Source organism: Hylobates moloch, unplaced genomic scaffold (genome assembly GCF_009828535.3).
Source record: "Hylobates moloch isolate HMO894 unplaced genomic scaffold, HMol_V3 SCAFFOLD_6, whole genome shotgun sequence".
In the NCBI taxonomy this organism is placed as follows: domain Eukaryota; kingdom Metazoa; phylum Chordata; class Mammalia; order Primates; family Hylobatidae; genus Hylobates; species Hylobates moloch.
Genome location: NW_026652281.1, coordinates 86,705,645 through 86,725,489, shown reverse-complemented (window position 1 = coordinate 86,725,489; position 19,845 = coordinate 86,705,645). Strand labels below are relative to the sequence as shown.

General features: G+C 50.0%; 1 protein-coding gene across 1 annotated transcript in view; it reads left to right on the top strand.

Moving 5' to 3' along the window:
* The window catches only part of ZNF423 (zinc finger protein 423), a 365,642-nt gene that overhangs the window by 106,088 nt on the left and 239,709 nt on the right, over positions 1-19,845 (top strand). The window lies entirely within an intron of this gene.

Here is a 19,845-nt window from a genome sequence, read left to right as displayed (position 1 = left end):
TGCATCTTCTGTCTTTTTCCCCACTAGAGGGTAAACTCCCCAAGAGGATCTGTCCACCTCATTCCCGGTTTTGCTCTGGGACAGTCCCTGGCATGCTGCAGGGTCTCCGTGAGTGTCTTGTGAGCGCACAGATGGCCTTAAATGCCCCTGCGCCTCTCTTCTGGAGAGGAGCGTCTGGCTGGCCCTGGGGGCTCCGGCCCTCCTCCCTGTGTCTGGCCGACACATCTTCTGTGACTCAGTGCTGGCAGTTGGCAGAAAGAGAGGAAGGTACCTCCCAGAGGAGTCCGCTTCCCAGAAACACCCAGCCCACTTCCCCCACCTGGGATCCCCCAGGACAGAAGAATGCAGGGACTTCTTGGAAACCCCTAACTCGGCCCCTGGAGGGTGATGACTTGGAGCCCTATATTTAAATGTTAGTGACAAAACCCAGGAAGCCTCACAATTTTGTGCCTAGGAAGGGGTATTGTTGGAGGAGAAAGAGGAGAGGAAGCCGCCAACTGAGAATTCCCAGAGTAGGAATTTCCTAAACTTTCCCCCAGATCACTGGGTGCACAGAAGCAGCCCCGATGTGACTCACCCCAAGCAGCAGCATGATAGGTGAGCTTGCACTTGCCTGCCCAGGTGTGAGCGACAGCCAGAGATGGGCTGTTTGGCAAGGTTATGGGCTGACGGCGGCCTTCCCTTCAAGGTCAGCCCGGACTCTCCACCACATGGCCCTTTCCTTCTGCACGGATGGACTGGGATGTGGGGAGAGTGGATGGTAGCAATGCTGACGCAGGTGGCCCCTGAATTGCACCTCCAGAGACACATGCGTTGGCGGGAGGGAGAATCTCCTTAATGCAAAGACTCCCAGGGTGAACCCATTTGCAAAGCGAGGAAACCTTTTCTAAGATAGAAACCCCACCACCCCCTCCCCAATTCACTACTGGGGCCTGTTCACATTTAACTAGGAGTTGTGGACCCGTGTGATTTCCCTCCAGACGAAACTTTAAAGGCAGACTCTCAAAACGATCCCTGGAAGAGATGACCATGGCCCAGGGGCGAGTGGAACAAAGTGTAGAAAGGTTACAAATCAGCGTGTGGCGCAGGATCCCATTCGCACACGGCGATTGCTGCGCGTTTCCGTTAATGCAGGAGAGGATGTGCGGGATCGCGCTCATCAAAGTGGTCACAGCCCCAAGCTCTGGTGGTGAGATTTGAGGTGATTTTTACTATTTTTCTTTATACTTTTCTGTATGGCTTGTATCTTTGACATCAGTCGCAGTTACCTTTGTAATCACAAATAACAGTAAAGCATCGTTTTTTTCTGGGAAAGAAAGATACTCAGAAACACAGAAGCAGTTCCGGGGAGAAAGCCAGTGAGACCACAGGCTGGCCGAATGCACGCCCTGCATCCCTGTCAAGGTCAGGACCTGGGATGCTTGTTGCAAGTGTGGGCAGATTCCCGGCGTGAGCGTTTCTTGTGGGGGTGGGCTGGGTCCTTCCTGCACCCACTCTTGCTCCCGGCATAGCCCAGGGCTCCCAGGGGACCTCACTTCTGGGGCCTCTGTCTTTGGCGAGACTTGGTGCTGCTAGATACCCCTGTGGGTTGGTGCCTCGGCTTGAGAGGAGGTTACACTCCTATGCTGTTTCGCCACCTTCCTCATCTGTTTATTTAATGCCATGGAGATGGGACTGTAGCCCCTGGACTCCATAGAAACCGCATTGTCCATGTGGAAAAGCTGCAGCCTCTGGTCACGCTGGTCTTTACCATGCGCTGGACTTCTCTGTTGACCTCTTTCTGCATGAGAGGGGTGCACGCAGAGGGGCTCAGAACCTGGTATCCTGGGAAGCACCTCCATGCTCAGAGGAAGCACTGGTCTCTTAGAGGTTGGAACCCCCTTCTACCATCCTCTAGCAGTGACCTTCCCCCCTCGGGGCCTCAGTTTCCCCATCTGTAATAGTACCTCTGTCATAGGGCAGAGGGTCACAGGTGGGTACCCATCAAGATACTTTCCCATCCTCCCATCCCTGCATGGAAAAGGGGCTTCGCTGAAAACATTTCCAGAAACTGTTTTGAACTCTGACCCTGGCCATGTCTTGCCTGTAGTAAGTGATCAGGTGACGTCACCCGGTGTGATTTCTTAGCAACCAGCTACTTTGGTCGGCCAGCCGGCAGATGCTCTCCTACGGAGAGAGTTGGAGTAATTTTTTCCGTTCGATGTGCACTCCTGGAAGGGGGCCAAGATGCGTTTTAGGCAGTACCTGGCTCCTCCTTGAATTAGGCCGTTTTCCATTCTCGTCTCCCCGAAGGTGGTTTTCCAGCCTCAGCCATGACTCACAATCTCAGCCTACCCACAGGAGGGTCAGAAAATTGGTGAGAAGTGATTTTCTTTTTAAACTCAGAGGTGGAAAATCTGCATTTACTGAAAAATGAATAACTTGGTGTTGTTCAGCAACAGGGCTTGTCCAGGAAGATCTGCTTTATGGAATGATGTGCATGACTTTGATCACCTCAGTCTACCTTCATTCATCCATTCAACACGGGGTTATTGTGCACCTACTACATGCCAGGCACTGTTCTAGGTGCTTCGGATTCCACAGTGAACAGATAGAAGTTCCTGCTTTGAGAGAACATGTACTTAGATCCTATTTGTTTATTTATTTATAGAGACAAGGTCTCACTTATTGCCCAGGCTGGCCTTGGATTCCTGGGCTAAAGTGATCCTCCTGCCTCAGCCTCCCAAGTAGCTGGGACTACAAGCGACAGCCACTGTGCACCTCAGTACCATTTATTCAAGCTCATTCCCTAACCAGGGCTAGGCTCCTCCACACTGGAGGGAGGGAAGGAGCACAGGGCTGGGCACTAGCCCTGGTTCTGCCACTAACTTGCCTTGTGCCCTGGGGACAATCTCTTGCGTCACAGATTCTGAGAAAGCACTGGATTGGATTGGCTCTCTTCTTCAGTGCCTTCTCCATCTAAAATTCTGTGCTTGCCTGTGGTTCTCCAATTTATTCACTGTTCTTTTGAAAACTTTTATCATCTAAAAATTTTTAGTGGCTCAACAATGGTGTTTTTTTTTTTTTAATGAAATATCTCAGATAAACAAAAGAGAATAACGACTGCCCAGGATATACCTTTCAGCTTAAGGAATCGTTCACCCAGCTGAGTGCCAAAGTGCCCTACTCTTCCTGCCTCGTTAGGGCTCAGTCATCATTTCCCTGTATGCCTTGCTTCTGGAGATATGTGATAATTATAAATGATATCAATTCATCATTTCCCTGTATGTCTTGTTTCTGGAAATACATATAAATGATATTTAAATACTACTGATATACATGTTTTAAAACAATATAGATACCATATTTTACCATATATATAGTTTATCTTTAGCAACTTGCTTTTTTTTTTCCTCTCTCAACATTATGTTTAGAAGATTAATCCGTGTTGATACATGTAGCTGTTTCATTAATTTTAATTGCTGCATGGTGCCCACTCTGTAAATGTACCACAATCTATCTATCGATCTGCTGTTCATGGAGATGTAGATGCTAATTTTTTTTTTGGCTATTACAAATCATTCTGCAGCAGATACTCTCACGGCGGACTTTCACAAACAGGAGTTTTCTAAGATATAAGCCTCTGTGGGCAGTGACTGAGTCGAAGTGCATGGCTCAAACTCTTTTCCCCAATCTCTGTCTGCCCGCTCTGCTCTCCTCACTTGAAGTACCTTCTTTCCCAGTGGTTCTAGCATGTCTCCGGATTGTGTCTTAGTGTCCCCACTTGGGTCATGGGCCGAGCTCGGAGGTCGGGGAAAGGTCAGGATGCTACGGCTAGGGGTGCTGAACACTGCTGGGCACCGTGGGGCGCTACTCGGAGTAGATGGGCTCCAGCAGTTAGGAGGAAGTAGTTCTTTTGCTTCTTGCCCTGAGCTGTCTTAGAAAGCACCCAGTCTTGGCTGGGCATGGTGGTTCACACCTGTAACCGCAGCATTTTGGGAGGCCGAAGTGGGTGGTTCACCTGAGGTCAGGAGTTTGAGACCTGCCTGGCCAGCATGGGGAAACCCCATTTCTACTAAAAATGCAAAAATTAGCCGGGTGTGGTGGTGGGTGCCTGTAGTCCCAGCTACTCAGGAGGCTGAGGTGGGAGAATCTCTTGAACCCAGGAGGCAGAGGTTGCAGTGAGCCAAGATTGTGCCACTGCTCTCCAGCCAGGGTGACAGAGCAAGATTCTGTCTCAAAAAGAAAAGAGAAAGTACCCTGTCTTTTTGGAAATAGCAGTAGGTGAGCAGATGAAAGAAGCCTGGGTTTGTGCTTCCCTGTGATTGATAAGGGCAACCCCAGGCCATGACCTTTAGCTTGTCCTCTTTTGAGGTGGGGAAACTGAGGCTCAATGAGTCCAAGCAGATCTCCTGAGACATCTGTGAGACCCGCTAAGCCCAGGAAGATGCTCTGCTCTTTATCCCACGCTTTCTTCCCGCACCCAGTGGCCAGGTGATTCCTTTAACGGTACTGGAAATTAATCCTGCCCTTTTATGGGTGGGAAAACAGAGCCTGGAACAGCAGGGGCCAACATGGCATTCCACTCACAGAATGCCCTCCACACAGAGTTGATGTAGGATGTTTTTACAGGTGGGGAAACTGAGGCTCGGGGAGAGGAAGTGACTGGCCTGAGGTCATGCCAAGAGTTAGGGACAAAGCTCAGATGAAATTACATACTTCCGCAGATCCCCCCGCACCTGTCCTCATTTTAGGGTATTTCCCTGCCCCGAGGAAGCTGGTGTTGCAGCGCAGATCCCAGTTGGACCTTCTGTGGGGTGAGGGGATAGTTCATTGGGTCCCAGTCCCCTCAGCTCCATCCCCGTGGGCTCCCCATAGAGAGTCCTTTCCTGCCTTTGATGCAAATTCTTGCACTTTCCTGATAATATTCTGGGCTCTTCTTAACACGAGGGGGTCAGCGGCAAGGCATCTCGGCAATTTATAATTCTTGAAAATTCTGTTTGGTGACACGAGTTAGCATTTAATAGACACCCTGCCACCTCCTCTCTCCCTATTGTGACAAGCTCCTGGCAGAATCCTTTTGAGACTAAGGGTAATTGCACCACGCTGCGAATGGGAAGACCACGTCGCGCTCGAGTGCGCCTCAAAAACGTCTTCACAATAGACAGTCAGGTACGAGTTTGCTGGGCTTCAAGGTAATGATTTAAACTTAATTTGACCCTTGATGAGGGAGCCCATGTTTCTGATCGGATGCAGTCTTTCAGTTTGGGTTTGCCTGCCATGCCTTCAATAGTAGCACAAATAATTCCTTCATAACAAGTGCCTTTCAGAGGATGTCTGCTGCTGACAGCTAATATAGAATTATTGCCCCTGAATGCATTTCTATAATTACTTCCCAGAGATCTGTCTTTGTGTTAGAAGACATTTCGCACTTTAGTAACATAAGTGTTTTGGGAGAGCACGAGCAATAATTATGAACAGTCTTTCCGTGAAAATAAACCTAAAAAAATTATAAAAGCTAATGGTAAAATTGGTTAGAGCCAGGGAGGAATTTCATTTGAATTTGATTCATGTATATTTATTCTGAGTATAATAACCTTTCCTGCATGGAAACTTTTTTTTTTTTTTAAACAAAAGCAATAATGATACAAAGAGCCCGCTTTCTAATTTTTGAGCCAGACCGAAACTGAAAACTGATTAAAAGTGACAAGTTACTCGAGAATGAAGAAAGAAGCCTGATGGTGGAGCTCTGATAGGAGACATTTGCGGTAATGGAAAATGAAATGATTCACAGTGTGATCAATAAAAAATTAGCAGCATTTAATAAAAGGTTTCTGCTTCATGTTGACTAAAGAACATCGCCAGCAGTTTGAAATCCGAGTTAAGTGACGGTTTGAGGAGGACCCTGGGGGTGGTGAGTGGGGTGTGGGGTGTGCGTGTGCATATAGATCACACTGATATTGGCCATCAGGCAGAGGCAGCCAGGTCCCTGGGGTGGGTCTGGAAGTTTCCTTGGTGCGGTTCACTTGACCTTTGGCCTGTGGCTAATCCCCCCATGTCTCTGCATCTCTTTGCCTAGGAATGTGAATCCAGGGGTCCTAGGCTACCAAACAGGCCTTGCTGTCATTGGCTGGGGGCTCTGAGTGCAGTCCCCATCAAAACCCGGACCCCGAGCTGGGGACACCCCGGCTGGCCACATGTGTGCTGAGCGTGGGGACACCCTACCTGGCCGCGTGTGTGCTGGGCCTGGGGACACCCCACCTGGCCATGTGTGTGCTCCCATGTGTGTGCTCAGCCTGGGGACATCCTGCCTGGCCACATGTGTGCTGAGCGTGGGGACACCCTGCCTGGCTGTGTGTGTGCTGAGGCTTCTTGGACCTCTGTGGCAGATGTGTCATGCTGCGCAGGCCATTGGCTTTGTTCTGTGCCTTGCTTCCAGAATCCAGGTTTCTGGAGACATCCGTGAATGTCTTAGAGCCCACTTGTGGGGCTCCAAACACCCTCTTGGGGACTGACGGGAAGTCGGCAGAAAGCCGGCAGACCTGAGCAAGTGGATGAGGTTAAGCGGTGGGGAGACCCCTGGGGTCTCCTGGAGGAGCCAGCTGCTCGCATGGATCCTTGGAGGTGGGCCGAGGCTGCCGCCCTCCTCCAGGGAGTGGGTGCCTAGATGGGGGTTTACTGGGAGCGGCTTCTTGGAATCTGAGTGTGCTCCTCCTGGGGTGGGACAGCACAGGAAAGCCACTCCACGAGGCCTGCTCCCTTTTCTCTAGGTGCCACTTCCGTATTCCCTGGAACGTGGCTGCACACCAGGCTGTCTCCATGCCTGGCAACTGGTTAATTTTTAAAGGCTTTTTGTGGAGCCTCTGCACTGTGGCTGGAGGGAGAGGGGGCTCCCCTGGCTCGTTGGTAGGAGGATCATTGGTGGGAAGGGAGCTGCTGGCTTTTGGGTTACAATAGAGGCCCTAGAGCTGGGTCTGGGGAGTCCCTTGAGCCCCCTGTGTCCCAGGGCAGCAGGCAGGACCAGGGGCCTGCTTCGGGCTTCATTCCTGTTGTCCCATCCCTCCCTGGAAATACAGACCTGTGGTTGGATCTTTAAATGTCAGAGTGGGAAGGGCCCTTCCAGATAGCTTCTTTAACACATCCTTATTAATCACCTGCTGTGTACCAGGCCCTATGCTGGGTGCTGAGGGGTGGAGAAGAGGGAAGCAGAGTGAACAAAACTGATGCGGACTTGCCTGCCTGGAGCTTGCATGCCCAGGAGACCTTCGCACATGCAGCAAATCAAATCATGAGGACTGCTATGATAAGTGGGGAAGGAGAGGTGCCCAGCGAGCTCCCAGAGCTCACAGGGGAGGCCTGACCCTTTGGGGCGCAGATTCACTGAGCTGAGACCTGAACGGTGAGGAGGAGTTGGGCGAGTGAACTTTTGCACTTTCTATTTTGACAGTGAGGCTCTTTCTGCAAAGTGCTGCTGCGGGACCCTGGCGTGGAAGGCAGGTGGCAGCGGGGCTCCCTGGGTGTAGAGGTGTTGTCTTAGAGTTCTGCCCTCAGGCCTGCCCCTGGCACAGTGTTGAGCTGCTAAGGTGCATGGTTTTTAAAATTGCTTCTCTGTGGTCCATGCCTTAATTTACAGATGGGGCAGCTGAGGCCCAGAGAGGGCACACCTTGCCTGGAATGCACAGCGATGATGCATGGCCCCTGGGCTCTGGGCTCTCCATTCACACCGCCTCTGTTTATCCTTGGCTCTGAGCCAAACTCCATTAGCCTGGTCACTGGTTCCGATTTTAGGGGTACAGATCCTTCCTCTCCCTGCTTTTCTTGCCCTAACCGGGATCCTTTTACTGCAGCCACAAGGGGAGTGATTTGCACCCTAGCATCCTGGCCTTGAGTTCTGCTCCAGGACTGAGAGCAATTAGGAGTGTCAGGCACTGGCACTGGCCACAAATTAGCTGGATTTATCGAGCTCCCCATGCTGCCTGACCATCCTCCCTCCCCTGCCCACCGCCGGCCCTGCTCCCCCATCTCCCCCTTCCCAGAGACAAAACATGACAGGAAGGCGAGGGCAGAATGGTCACTGCCTCAGGAGGTCACGAGGAGGTAACAGTGCACAATTTTCATGGTTCCAGGGTGGCTTTGTCTGACCGTTCTTCATTACTGCATGCGGCTAGATCAGTTTTATTAAGATTGTAAGGCTTGGAGGAGTGACACCGTTAACTACTTGCTGGAAAAATAGATTTGATTTTTTCTTGCAGGGGGTGTTTGTGGTTTATTTTTCTCCCCCCTGCTTCCCTCCTCCCCTCTTCCCTCCCTCTCAACTGCCTTCTTTTCTTTCCACTCATTCCTGACCCACTGTAGTTGAGAGCTGAGTGCAAGTGTCTGTGAGGTTGGGGAAGCTGCCATCTCTCTTTACCTTCCTGGATTTTGTTGCAACTGAGCCCTGCAGGGAGGGTAGAGTCATTCATTCCTGCATGTATGGAACACCCATAAAAAACAAGGTCCTTGTGACCAAATGTCAGCCTGTCCTGGTCATGGAGCTGTGTGTGGTTCTTTCATGTGTTTGCATCTAGAACAGGGGCTGGCACATAGTAGGTGCTCAGTAAATGTTTGTTGACTGATTGAAGATGTGGAGGATTTGTGTCTGACATGGTTCCAACGTTTAGGAAGCTCACTGCTGACCAGGGCCTGGTGGGCAGAGACCTGGAGTGAGGTCACCTGGAAAGTGGTCCCATAGGGAGCATTCACAGCGTGAGTACCATCCTCATTTTCTAGGTGAGGAAACTGAGACTCAGAAGTACAAGCAACCAAGGTCTTGCACAAAAGTGGACTTGAACTCAGTTTCTGAATCTCTAAAGAAGAGACACTTTCATCACTGCCTAGCTGGCTGCTCTTTCTGGTGAGGAATGAGCAGATGACCCTGTGCTCTAGGGGCTCTTGCTGGACACACTCCATGGCAGAGACCCTCAGTGGGTAGCCCCCAGGCTGGACCAGCCCTCCAAGGCGTATTGTTTAGCCCATACTGTGTTTCTTAAAACGTGAAGTCAACGTTTAGAAATCATCCAGAAATTTTATAGAGAACGGTGGATTTCCTCCTTCTTCTCCTTTTTTTTTTTTTTTTTAAGACAGAGCCTTACTCTGTTGCCCAGGCTGGAGTGCAATGGTGCAATCTTGGCTCACTGCAATCTCTGCCTCCCAGGTTCAAGTGATTCTCCTGCTTCAGCCCCCCGAGTAGCTGGGATTATAGGCATGCGCCACCATGCCTGGCTAATTTTTTTATTTATTTTTTTGTATTTTTAGTAGAGACAGGGTTTCACCATGTTGGCCATGCTGGTCTCCAACTCATGACCTCAAATGATCTGCCCGCCTCGGCCCCCCAAAGTGCTGGGACTACAAGTGTGAGCCATGGATTTTCTTCTTAAAAAAAAAAAAAAAAAGCAGCAGGTGTGTTTGCAGTGCTGACCATCTAGAGGAGTTGAGATCCCTCCCTGGGTGGGCTTCTGTGTGCTCACTCCACATCCCATTCGCTTGTACACTCATTTCTGTAATTTGTGTGGTGGTGGTGGGGGAACTGGAGTTGAGAGCTTCTCTCCAGTTGTTATCCGAGTGACTGAGGGGGCTGTCTCAGCCATCGGAGCCTCAGTTTTGACCTCTGTAAAATAGGTTGGTGGTCATTGTGGAAGTCAGTGTGGCGATTCCTCAGGGATCTCGAACTAGAAATACCATTTGACCCAGCCATCCCATTACTGGGTATATACCCAGAGGACTATAAATCATGCTGCTATAAAGACACATGCACACGTATGTTTATTGCGGCACTATTCACAATAGCAAAGAGTTGGAACCAACCCAAATGTCCAACAACGATAGACTGGATTAAGAAAATGTGGCACATATACACCATGGAATACTATGCAGCCATAAAAAATGATGAGTTCGTGTCCTTTGTAGGGACATGGATGAAACTAGAAAACATCATTCTCAGTAAACTATCGCAAGGACAAAAAACCAAACACCACATGTTCTCACTCATAGGTGGGAATTGAACAATGAGAACTCATGGACACAGGAAGGGGAACATCACACTCCGGGTACTGTTGTGGGGTGGGGGGAGGGGGGAGGGACAGCATTAGGAGATACATCTAATGCTAAATGACGAGTTAATGGGTGCAGGAAATCAACATGGCACATGGATACATATGTAACAAACCTGCACATTGTGCACATGTACCCTAAAACCCTGAAGTATAAAAAAAAAAAAAAAAAAAAATTCCCCTGCATGTATGCAAAAAAAAAAAAAAAAAAAAAATAGGTTGGTGGTAACGTCTCCCTGACAGGGCCTGGGGATCACGAGGCGAAAGATACAAATGAATTGGAAGGTCTGGCCTGAAGGAGGCGATTGCCATCACACTTTAGGTTCACCTTTAGGTTCTAGATTTCCTGACAACTGAAGATACATTCTCTGGAAGTTTCTAGTCATTTCCGTGGGCCTCTGCAGATCGTTGTTCTGTATCCAGTCCCTCATGGCTAGACAGAGCAGCCCAGCGAGGCCTTGTGTGATGCAGCCGAGGTCAGGTTCAATGTCTCTGATGGACCTTGGCTTGAAATTCCATCCACAGAGCCACGGGCAGTGACAGGGACATCAGGGCTCCCCAGACAGCCGTCGGGAAGTTGCTTCCTTATTTAAGAAGCCGAACTTGGACAGCAAATTATGTGTTAAAATATTTGCCTAGAGCTCTACTGCCAAGGGGACCCTTTAGGCTGAGTGTTAAATGTTACCCCGCTGCCTGCACTGCAAATATTTTAAACCTGAAGATAAATAATGGCTGCCTTTTGGAATTTGGGGCCAGCAATGGATGCACAAGCAGAGTGCGGAATTGGGGTTGGTGGGCTCCTTGCCCAGCCCTGGCCACACCCCTCCTGGGGCCTGCTTGAGAGAGTGTTCATGGAGGAGAGGGTTCTTCTCTAAGAGCAGGGCCCAAACGAACACCGAGTAGAGGCTAAGCCAGGGCTTTGACCTGGTGCCCAGGTTCAGAAAAGGCATCTTGCCCTCGGGAACATGTTTTTAGGAAACGTGCAGGCTGTTAGGGAGGAGGATTTTTTTTTTATGAAAAAGAAATGTCGGCAGGGTACAGTGGCTCACTTCTGTAATCCCAGCAATTTGGGAGGCCGAGGTGGGATTACTTGAGGCTGGGAGTTTGAGACCAGCCTAGGCAACATAGCAAAACCCAATCTCTACAAAAATTTTAAAAATTACCTGGGTCTAGCTGGGTGCGTTGGCAGGTGCCTGTAATCCCAGCTACTCGGGAGGCTGAGGCAAGAGAATCACTTGAACCTGGGAGGCAGAGGTTGCAGTGAGCCGAGATTGCGCCACTGCGCTCCAGCCTGGGTGACACAGCAAGACTGTCTCGGGGGAAAAAAAATTACCTGGGTCTGGTGGTGCACCTGTAATCCTGACTGCTCGGGAGGCTGACATGGGAGAATTGCTTGAGCCCAGGAGTTCGAGGCTGCAGTGAGCCGAGATTGCATCACTGCACTCCACCCTCGGTGACAGACCAAGGTCATGTCTCCAAAAAAAAAAAAATCAAACAAACAAACAAACAAACAAAAAAAACCGTGTTGCTCCAGGGTAAAGACTTTGGAAATAGTAGGTATCTTCCTGGACCGTTTTTCCCTCAGCCACCTACAGAGGGCAGGCACAGGAACAGTGGGCTTGTGGATTGTAAGCTGATCACACGCCTTCACGGAGGAGGTGGCTCGCACCTTACTTAGGGTCGCACAGTCTGGGAAGGGGAGGATTCACACTTGGACCCAGGACTTTTCTCTCCTGGTGGAGTGGATTTTTTTTCTTTTGGTATGCATGGACATTTTCGTGCCTTGCAAGAGGGCCCGTGCCCTGACATTCCTCGTCCTCCTGCATCCTCAGGAGCATGTGAGCCCTCCTGCCAGACCCCTCCAGGTTTGACGCCTCCAGCTCTTGTCTGCACCGCGATGCTACACATGTTGGTTTGAATCATAATGCAGCAGCAAGACAGTGCTCACCAGCTACCATTGTCTCAAGCTGTACTGTGAGCCAAGCATCCGGCTTTGTATATATTACCTTATTAAAATTATGTGACTTAATTAAATGAGTCCCAGAGAGGGCAAGTGACTTGTTCATGGTTCCCCAGCTGCTAAATGGTGGAGTGTGGATCTGAACCCAGACAGGCTGGCTTCAGAGCCTGTGATTCTTTTCTGTTTTTTCTCTGTCATCCTCGACAGTCCCTGGAACATGCATCCAGCCATCTGCTGCTTGTATGTGTCATTACTTAATGACTGTCTTTATTTCAACAACTTGGTTCCATCAGCTCCACTGTACTCCTCTACCCCAGTGTCCCGATGGCTCCTGTACAGTTGGGTTCTCTGGTAACCCCTGGATGCGCCTAGAATGTGACGCCTGGTGGTTCTGCTTTCTGCAGGGGTGGATGGTATGGTCTCCCATCCAAATCTGATTGGGAGAAGAAGTGAGAGGTGGGGAAGCCTTCCCAGGGCTTGATGGCCTGCTGGTCCTGCTGACCTGCTGCCCTCTCACTCTCACCTGGCAGTGTTCCTGGCTCTCTCACTCTCTCCGCTCCACTGGTCTCCCTTCTCCCCTGCACCCTTCCTCCTCCCACCCATCCCTGCCCTGGCCTCCCCTATCCCCTCGAAACCCCACAAGGCTCCTATAACCCCTGATGTGGAGCTGAGCTGCGTGCCTGTCTCATAGTGGCCATGCATTCAGGTGAGCCCCGCCTCCCCACTGTGAGGTTGGAGAGGATGGCTTTCATGAGATTCAGGCTCCTTTTGGGCCTATGAGGAATCAGAGGCTCAGGTAGGGGACTTGCTTTGGTTAAGGTCACTCATGGTTGGGGGCTGAGGGGTACTGGAGCTAAGACTGGAACCTGGGTCCCCGACCAGCCCCAGCCCTGAATGCTGGCTCTTACTACTTAGCGTATCCTCTTGGGCATTCATTTATTCATCTAATCACTCATTCGCCCACCCCATATTTATTAAGCATCTTTTCTGTGCCAGCCTTTGTGTGGGCTTTGAGGCCGCCAAGATAAATAGGGTTGGGGAGCACCCCGTATGTTGTAGCAAATGTGCATGTCTTATGCCTGGCACACAGTAGGCACTTAATAAATATTTGTGGAAAGAATGAAGGAAAGAATGGGTGAGTGCGTGTGATTGTTGACCCTGGTCTGTCTCACGTCTCTCAAGCTCTGTCCTGAGTCTCTCTGTCTCGGGTGCATGGAGGCAGCTCCTGGCCCCCTGCCTCCATCTCGTGGATACTCAGCCATGCGGCCCCAGAGGTGGGACCTCTGATGGTTGCTGGGACGTTTTCAGTGTGCCCAGGGCTTCATGCTGACTAGCTGACTCCCGGGACACGAGGGCGAGGAAGAGGCATCCTTCTGGGTGGGTTTCTTTCTGATTCGTGTGCTGGCCAGGGGCCGACACTGGCTGATCTTTTCCTAGCTGGCCCTTGGGAGGGTGAGGCCCTGGCAGCCCTGGCTCATGACCTCGCGAAGCCCTGCTGAGAAGGTAGGAAATGTCCTGTTCTCAGACCTGGCAGCCTGTGGACAGTCTGGTCCCCTGGGGCCTCTCCCCATTCCCCTTTCCTGGCAGTGGACCCAGCCAGCTGTCCCCTGCCCCGTGATTTTGCAGGCATTCCCTTTCTGCCTTTCTGTATAGTGGTTAAGAGCCAGGATCAGCTGGGTGCAGTGGCTCACACCTGTATTCCCAGCATTTTGGGAGGCCGAGGCAGGTGGATCAGAAGTTTGAGACAAGTCTGGCCAACATGTCAAAACCCCGTCTCTACTAAAAATATAAAAATTAGCCAGGCATGATGGTGCTTGCCTGTAATCCCAGCTACTCAGGAGGCTGAGGCAGGAGAATCGCGTGAGCCTGGGAGGCAGAGGTTGCCGTGAGCTGAGATTGCGCCATTGCACTCCAGCCTGGGTGACAGAGTGAAACTCTGTCTTGGAAAAAAAAAAAAAAGAGTCAGGATCTAGAGTCAGAAGACCTGGATACAAATCCCGCTCTGCCCTTCCTGGCATGTGCTTTGAATGGGCTCCTGAGCCTTGTTTTTTTTTCCTCATTGACAAAGTGGGCGAGTCCATTGCACCTACCTGCGGAATGGGGATATCCATTGTACCTACCACGTAGAGTTCCTGTGCTCATCGAAATGGGGCAGTGTGAATGTAAAATGGTACCGGGAGATGCTCACACCATACTCAGCATCCCCTCAGGGTGTAGGGGAGGCTGTGCCACCTCCCTCTGTCCCTGGCAAGGCCCTCTGTCCCTGGCAAGGCCTCTACTGCTCCTTCCCTCCAGAGGGCATGGGGCCAGCTGTCTTGCTGCACAGCGTTTCTGCAGGGTCCGCTGTCTGCTCTCAATGTCATCATCTTGAATGCAAGCCCTTTCTTAAGGGCAGTAGCTCAGCAGGGTGGGAAAATTCACTACTTTTACTTTATTTTTTGAGACTCTTGCTCTGTTATCCAGGCTGGAGTGCAGTGGTGCGAACACGGCTCACTGCAGCCTCCAACTCCTGGGCTGAATCGATCCTCCTGCTTCAGCCTCTCAAGTAGCTAGGACCACAGGCATGCACCACCATGCCTGGCTAATTTTTAAAATTTTTGTAAAGATGAGGTCTCACTGTGTTGCCTGGGCTGGTCTCAAACTCGATAGATTCTCCTGTCTCATCCTCCTAAAGTGCTAGGATTACAGGAGTAAGCCATTGTGACCAGCTGAAAATTCACTGCTTTCCAATGAAACGTGATTGAGGTGAAAGGTTTTGTTATTGCCTCTCTTTGCTCATAGAAAGTCCCCCAAGTCCATATCTTGGGTTCAGGGAAGCTAGGTTTGGGTGGGTGTGGTGTAGTGGGGTTTCCTGGTGTGGGTGTACCCTCTTCCTCCTGGCTGCAGGAAGAAGCTGGCAGGACAGGGCAACCTCATCATATGTGAGGTCGAGCCATTTGAGATTGCCAATATTCAACTTTTTTGACCTAAAAAGATGGCACCTTTATATGGTTCAATCTAATACTTATCGTCAGACAATAAACTGCACTGTGGCCCCTTCCCCTCCTTCTGCCTCCACCTGTGTGGGGATTCAGAGGCCTGCTTTTTTGAAACCAATCAATTAATTCACTCATCCATTCATTCAACATTTATTGAGCCCCTACTATATGTCCATCTGTATGCCAGGGTTGGGGGAGGTGGCACTGAGCTAAATTAGACACAGCTCCTGCCCTCATGGAGCTTATAGTCTGGTGTGGGGCGAGAAGGTCGGCTATCCATTGCTAAGTAACAAACCATCCCAAAATGTAATGGCCTGAAGCAATAATTTACTACTACTCCTCACAGTACTATGAGCTAACTGGGTTCAGCTGGCAGTCTCACTGGGTGTTTCTTGTACGGTTGCAGCCGCATGGTGTTTGGAGCTGCTGTCATCCAAAGGCTTCTTGGGGTGGGATATCCAAGATGGTGTGCTCCCATGGCTGAAGTCGGTGCTGGAAGCTGGGAGTTGTTGACTGGAGCCCCCATGTGCTCTCTCTCCATGTGGCTCGGGCTTCATATATTATGGCTGCTGGGCTTGAAGGGGGAGTGTCCCAGGAGACACAGGGAGAAGCTGCAAGCCTCCTTCTGACCTAGCCTCAGAAGTCTAGAATAGCACTTCTGTTGCATCCTGTTGGTCAAGGAGCCACTGAGTCTGGCCAGCCCCGAGGGGGACTGTGGAGGAGAATTCAGTCCCTCGTTATGATGGGGGAGTCCAGGTCTCCCTGCAGAAGGGCAGGTGGGGTGGGAGATATTGCTGTGGCCGTCTGGGGAAAATGCAGCCTGCCACAGGGAGAGAGAGAGAGAGTAGACGAATTAGCCCACAAATGCATGAGTGCACGTGATGCTGAGAGCTCTGACTGCAAAGGGAAGAGAGCCCTGGGGAAGGAGTAATGGGGCCCTGAGTTCCGTAGGTGCCCAGGCTGGTGGAGATCTTTGGGAGCTGTGTGAAGACTTAACGGAAATCTTCCTGCTGGAGATCAGGAGTGGGAAGCCCTGGACCAAAGAGACTTGGCAGTTTATGGGGTTGAAAGATGACCTTCAAGGCTGTGGAGGTGGGCGATAAGTGAGAGAGGTCAGCAGAGCCATTGCTGAACCTTAGGGGCTGTGACCAGGACCCTACATGGGACTTTGAGGGGTTTTACAAACTCCCAACAAGGTGTTCATTGTGTCTTGCTGTGAGGAAACCATGTAGTAGAGCGGTTAAGAGTCACATGCAGTGGGCTTGAAACTCGGCCCCACCACTTCTCTGTGGCCTCACTTAAGCTCTGTCACTTCCCAGAGCTCTGCTTTCCTCACCTGTAAAATGGGGATATGATGGCATCAACTCGTAAGGTGCCTGCACTTGATTAAGCATTGAGTGCGTAATCAATGCTCACTGTTCTTGGGGGATGCCTGGACAAAAGGATGCAGGTGTGCACATCAGAAAACAGTTGTCCATCGTGGAAAGCATGAGCTCTGGGAGGTAGGGAATCTTGTCAGCTGGACGGACAGTCAGCATTCATAGCACTGGTTCGGTTTCTGTCCCACGCACATGGCCCTGAGGGAGAGGTCCCTGATTTGAAATCCGTTTGGCTCGGGCCTTCCCTGAGAGAGCTCTCTTCATGCTGCTGCAGACAGCCCCCAGGAGGACAGGGGAGGAGCCAGAGGGAAAGGAGCCAGCAGGCTGTTTTCGGGAAGCCCTCCCCAGCCCTGGAGGCTTCTGCAGAAAAGCATTGAGCCATTGGCCTTCTCCTTGGGGTTGAAGTTGCTTCACTGGGCTCTGGGGTGATTGGAGGAACCAGTGAGCTACAGTTCTAGCCCAGGTCATAGAAATGAGCCAGCACTTGTGATGGGACTCACAAGGCAGGGCCAGGTGCTGGGCCTCTGGGCCCTACCTTCTCTGAGTTTGCACAGGTGATGTCCAGACTCAGGACAGGGACCAGTTGGGGGGCCTCTGGGGCTGGACAGAGCAGCACACAGGACAGGCAGGGCTGGGTTGAAGGAGTAGGGAAGGTCCAATCATTCATTCCATGCCCAGGACTTACGAAGCAACTGATCAGGTGGGCCTGGAAAAGAGGAACCCCAGAGGGTTTCCAGGTAGGACTGATGTCCCTGGAGCTCCCTGTTCTTAGAACTCCCGCCTCCTGGGCCTTAGAGAGCTTGGGGCTTCAACAGGCCCTGGGACTTCAGGAAAGGTGTGCTGCTTAATGAACACGTGAACATATAGATTCGATCCTGCATGGCTTTGGGTGGCCTTGCAGAGGCTCAGTTTTCTCATCTGCAAATGGAAAAATAACACCATTTATTCTTTTGTCTTACGGTGAGGTTCAGAAACTCCTGGGCACGAAAGTGCTTTGCAAGAGGCAAACCCTGCCTGGGGTGGAGGCCTTCCTGTTCTCCAGCACCTGATTCTGCTGAATCAGCAGAGGGGCCCTTGGGTCTTCAGGGAAGTCCCATTCCCCAAAACTTCTTCAGGCCCGAGTCTTCGCTGTCTTGTGTCACCTTCCTGAGGGCCAGGCTGGGACCCCTTGGGAGCCCAGAGGATGAGGTCTGCGCCTTTGTGTGGCCTGAGCTCGCCTCCGTCTCTGTCCCTTTCTGCACAGCCACCCTCCCTTCCCATTAGTAGCCGGCCGTAGGGGAGGTGACAGTTGCTTAAAACAGATTTATACTCTTGGATGACTTTATGGGTTTTTGCCTTATAAAAACCTGAGAGTTGACATTCTGATTTATCTACTCCCGAGTCAACAGGATGTACCAGATTTAAAGAGATCAAATGCATTGTGATGTTTGTGGTTCCAGTTGTGGATTAGATGAGCTATTATAGAAAGTGCTGCCAAGTAAATACGGCAAAAAAATAACGAGGGGATAATTTAAATATGTCTATTAAATTGTGTGTTAAGTAAAGTAGCACAAGTGTGGTGCTGATTGTAACTTATTATCTGGAGAGTCGGTGTAGTAGATAAAGCCAGAATTATGGCTCTTTTATTTTCCCTTTCTACAGAACATTTTTTTTTAATTAAGGAAAGACTGTAAACGAGGAATTTCGGAGACCGGCACTTGACTGTGTAACCATGGTTGTGTGATGACTTATAATATCGAAGGCTCCAAATGATATTTCTCATTTCTTTGCTTTCTATTTCTTGCCCTCACCGCAGCGGCAGATCAGATTCCCTGAGATAAATATGCTGCCTGGCTTTTAATGGGATTTCTGTCTTGCCAGAAGTTGGCGCGTTCTGATAATAAAAGAACCTAAAAACTGTACATCCCTTAATTGGTAAGAAGAGAGATGTTTTGATGGGCCACAAATGGAAACATTGATTTTTACTGCCTCCGCACAGTTCCAGTCGGCGTGTCGTGCAACGTTCCCTGCCTTGGAAGGAAGCAGCTGGCTCTCCGATGAGCCGATTTGTGTTCCCAGGTTCTTGATGTCGGGTGCTTGGAAGGGCATGTTCTGTGCAGACGGGAGAAATAGAGACTTTATAACATTATCTGTTTCCAAATTGAAATATTCATAGGACTGTGGTTTCCACCTTGAATTGAGTGCATTCTTTGCTTCGTGTCTCTCTTTCTTGCTTTGGCGCCCGCCCTCAGGGGTTTGCAGGTTGTGCACTGAGCCTTTTCCTGTAACTGTGATGTTGCATGTACACACGTACATACAGGTGCACATGCACGCACTTTTGCACATGTATATATGCTTTCAAAAACACCTTTATCGATAATAAGATCTCTCTTTGATTTAAATCAGTGCAGCTAATTTCTGGATGGGTAGATCTGTTTTCCAGGATGGGCTGTAGGAACAGACAACACACAACACACACTTTTATTTTCCAATCCGAGGGTCTCTGCATTTTAACAGACACATTTTATCCATTGACATTTATTAGGATTACTGATATATTCTGTGTGTTATATTTACCATGTGCTTTTGCACTTTGATTTACAAGTTCCTGGTGTGTCTTTTTAATCTGTAAGATTGGGGCTGTGCTCCATTTCCCACAGTTGTGCAGGGAAGTGAACTAGACCAGGAGTCATAAAGTTGAGCTGAGCCTCTGTAAGGTGCTTGGGCTGTTGCTTCTTCTGGCTGGATGCCAGGTACCTTACAAGTGAGACGGAAATAACAAAGCTTTCCCTCTCTGCAGAGGGTTGGATCACATGATCCTTTGAGCCTTCTTTGAGTTTAGGATATGCAAGGCTGTGAAATGGGGCTGTGTATATATAATGGTGGCTTTGAAGAAGCACCGAACAAAGCACAATTGCAAGGCATCATTATGATCACGAATTCACTTTTCCCTATAGATTGGCCACTCTCTGCACAGTGCTAAGCGTAGTAGCTGTTTTATTTTAAAGAAATCAGTGAGATCATTCCAAGACTGTTTCTCACTGTCTAGGCCTGTACCAGGTCACAGGTGACGCTATTTATTTTATTTTATATTTTTTAGAGATAGGGTCTAGGCCCAGGCTGGAGTACAGTGGCACGATCATAGTTCCCTGTAACCTCGAACTCCTGGTCTCTAGCAATCCTCCTGAGTAGCTAGAACTACAGGCACACACCACTATTCCAGGCTAATTAAAAAAAAAATTTTTTTTTTTGTAGAGATAGAGTCTTGCTATATTGCCCAGGCTGGTCTCAAACTCCAGGCCTTCAGCAGTTTTCCCACCTTGGTCTCTCAGAGTGCTAGGATTACAGGTGTGAGCTCCCATGCCCAGCCTGGATGCATTTTAAGCTTGAGATTCGACCATCCATGGTTCTTCAAATGTGTACTTCCTTTATTTCAGAGTTGGACATCTTTACAAAGAACTGAGCCAACGTCACTGCCCTGG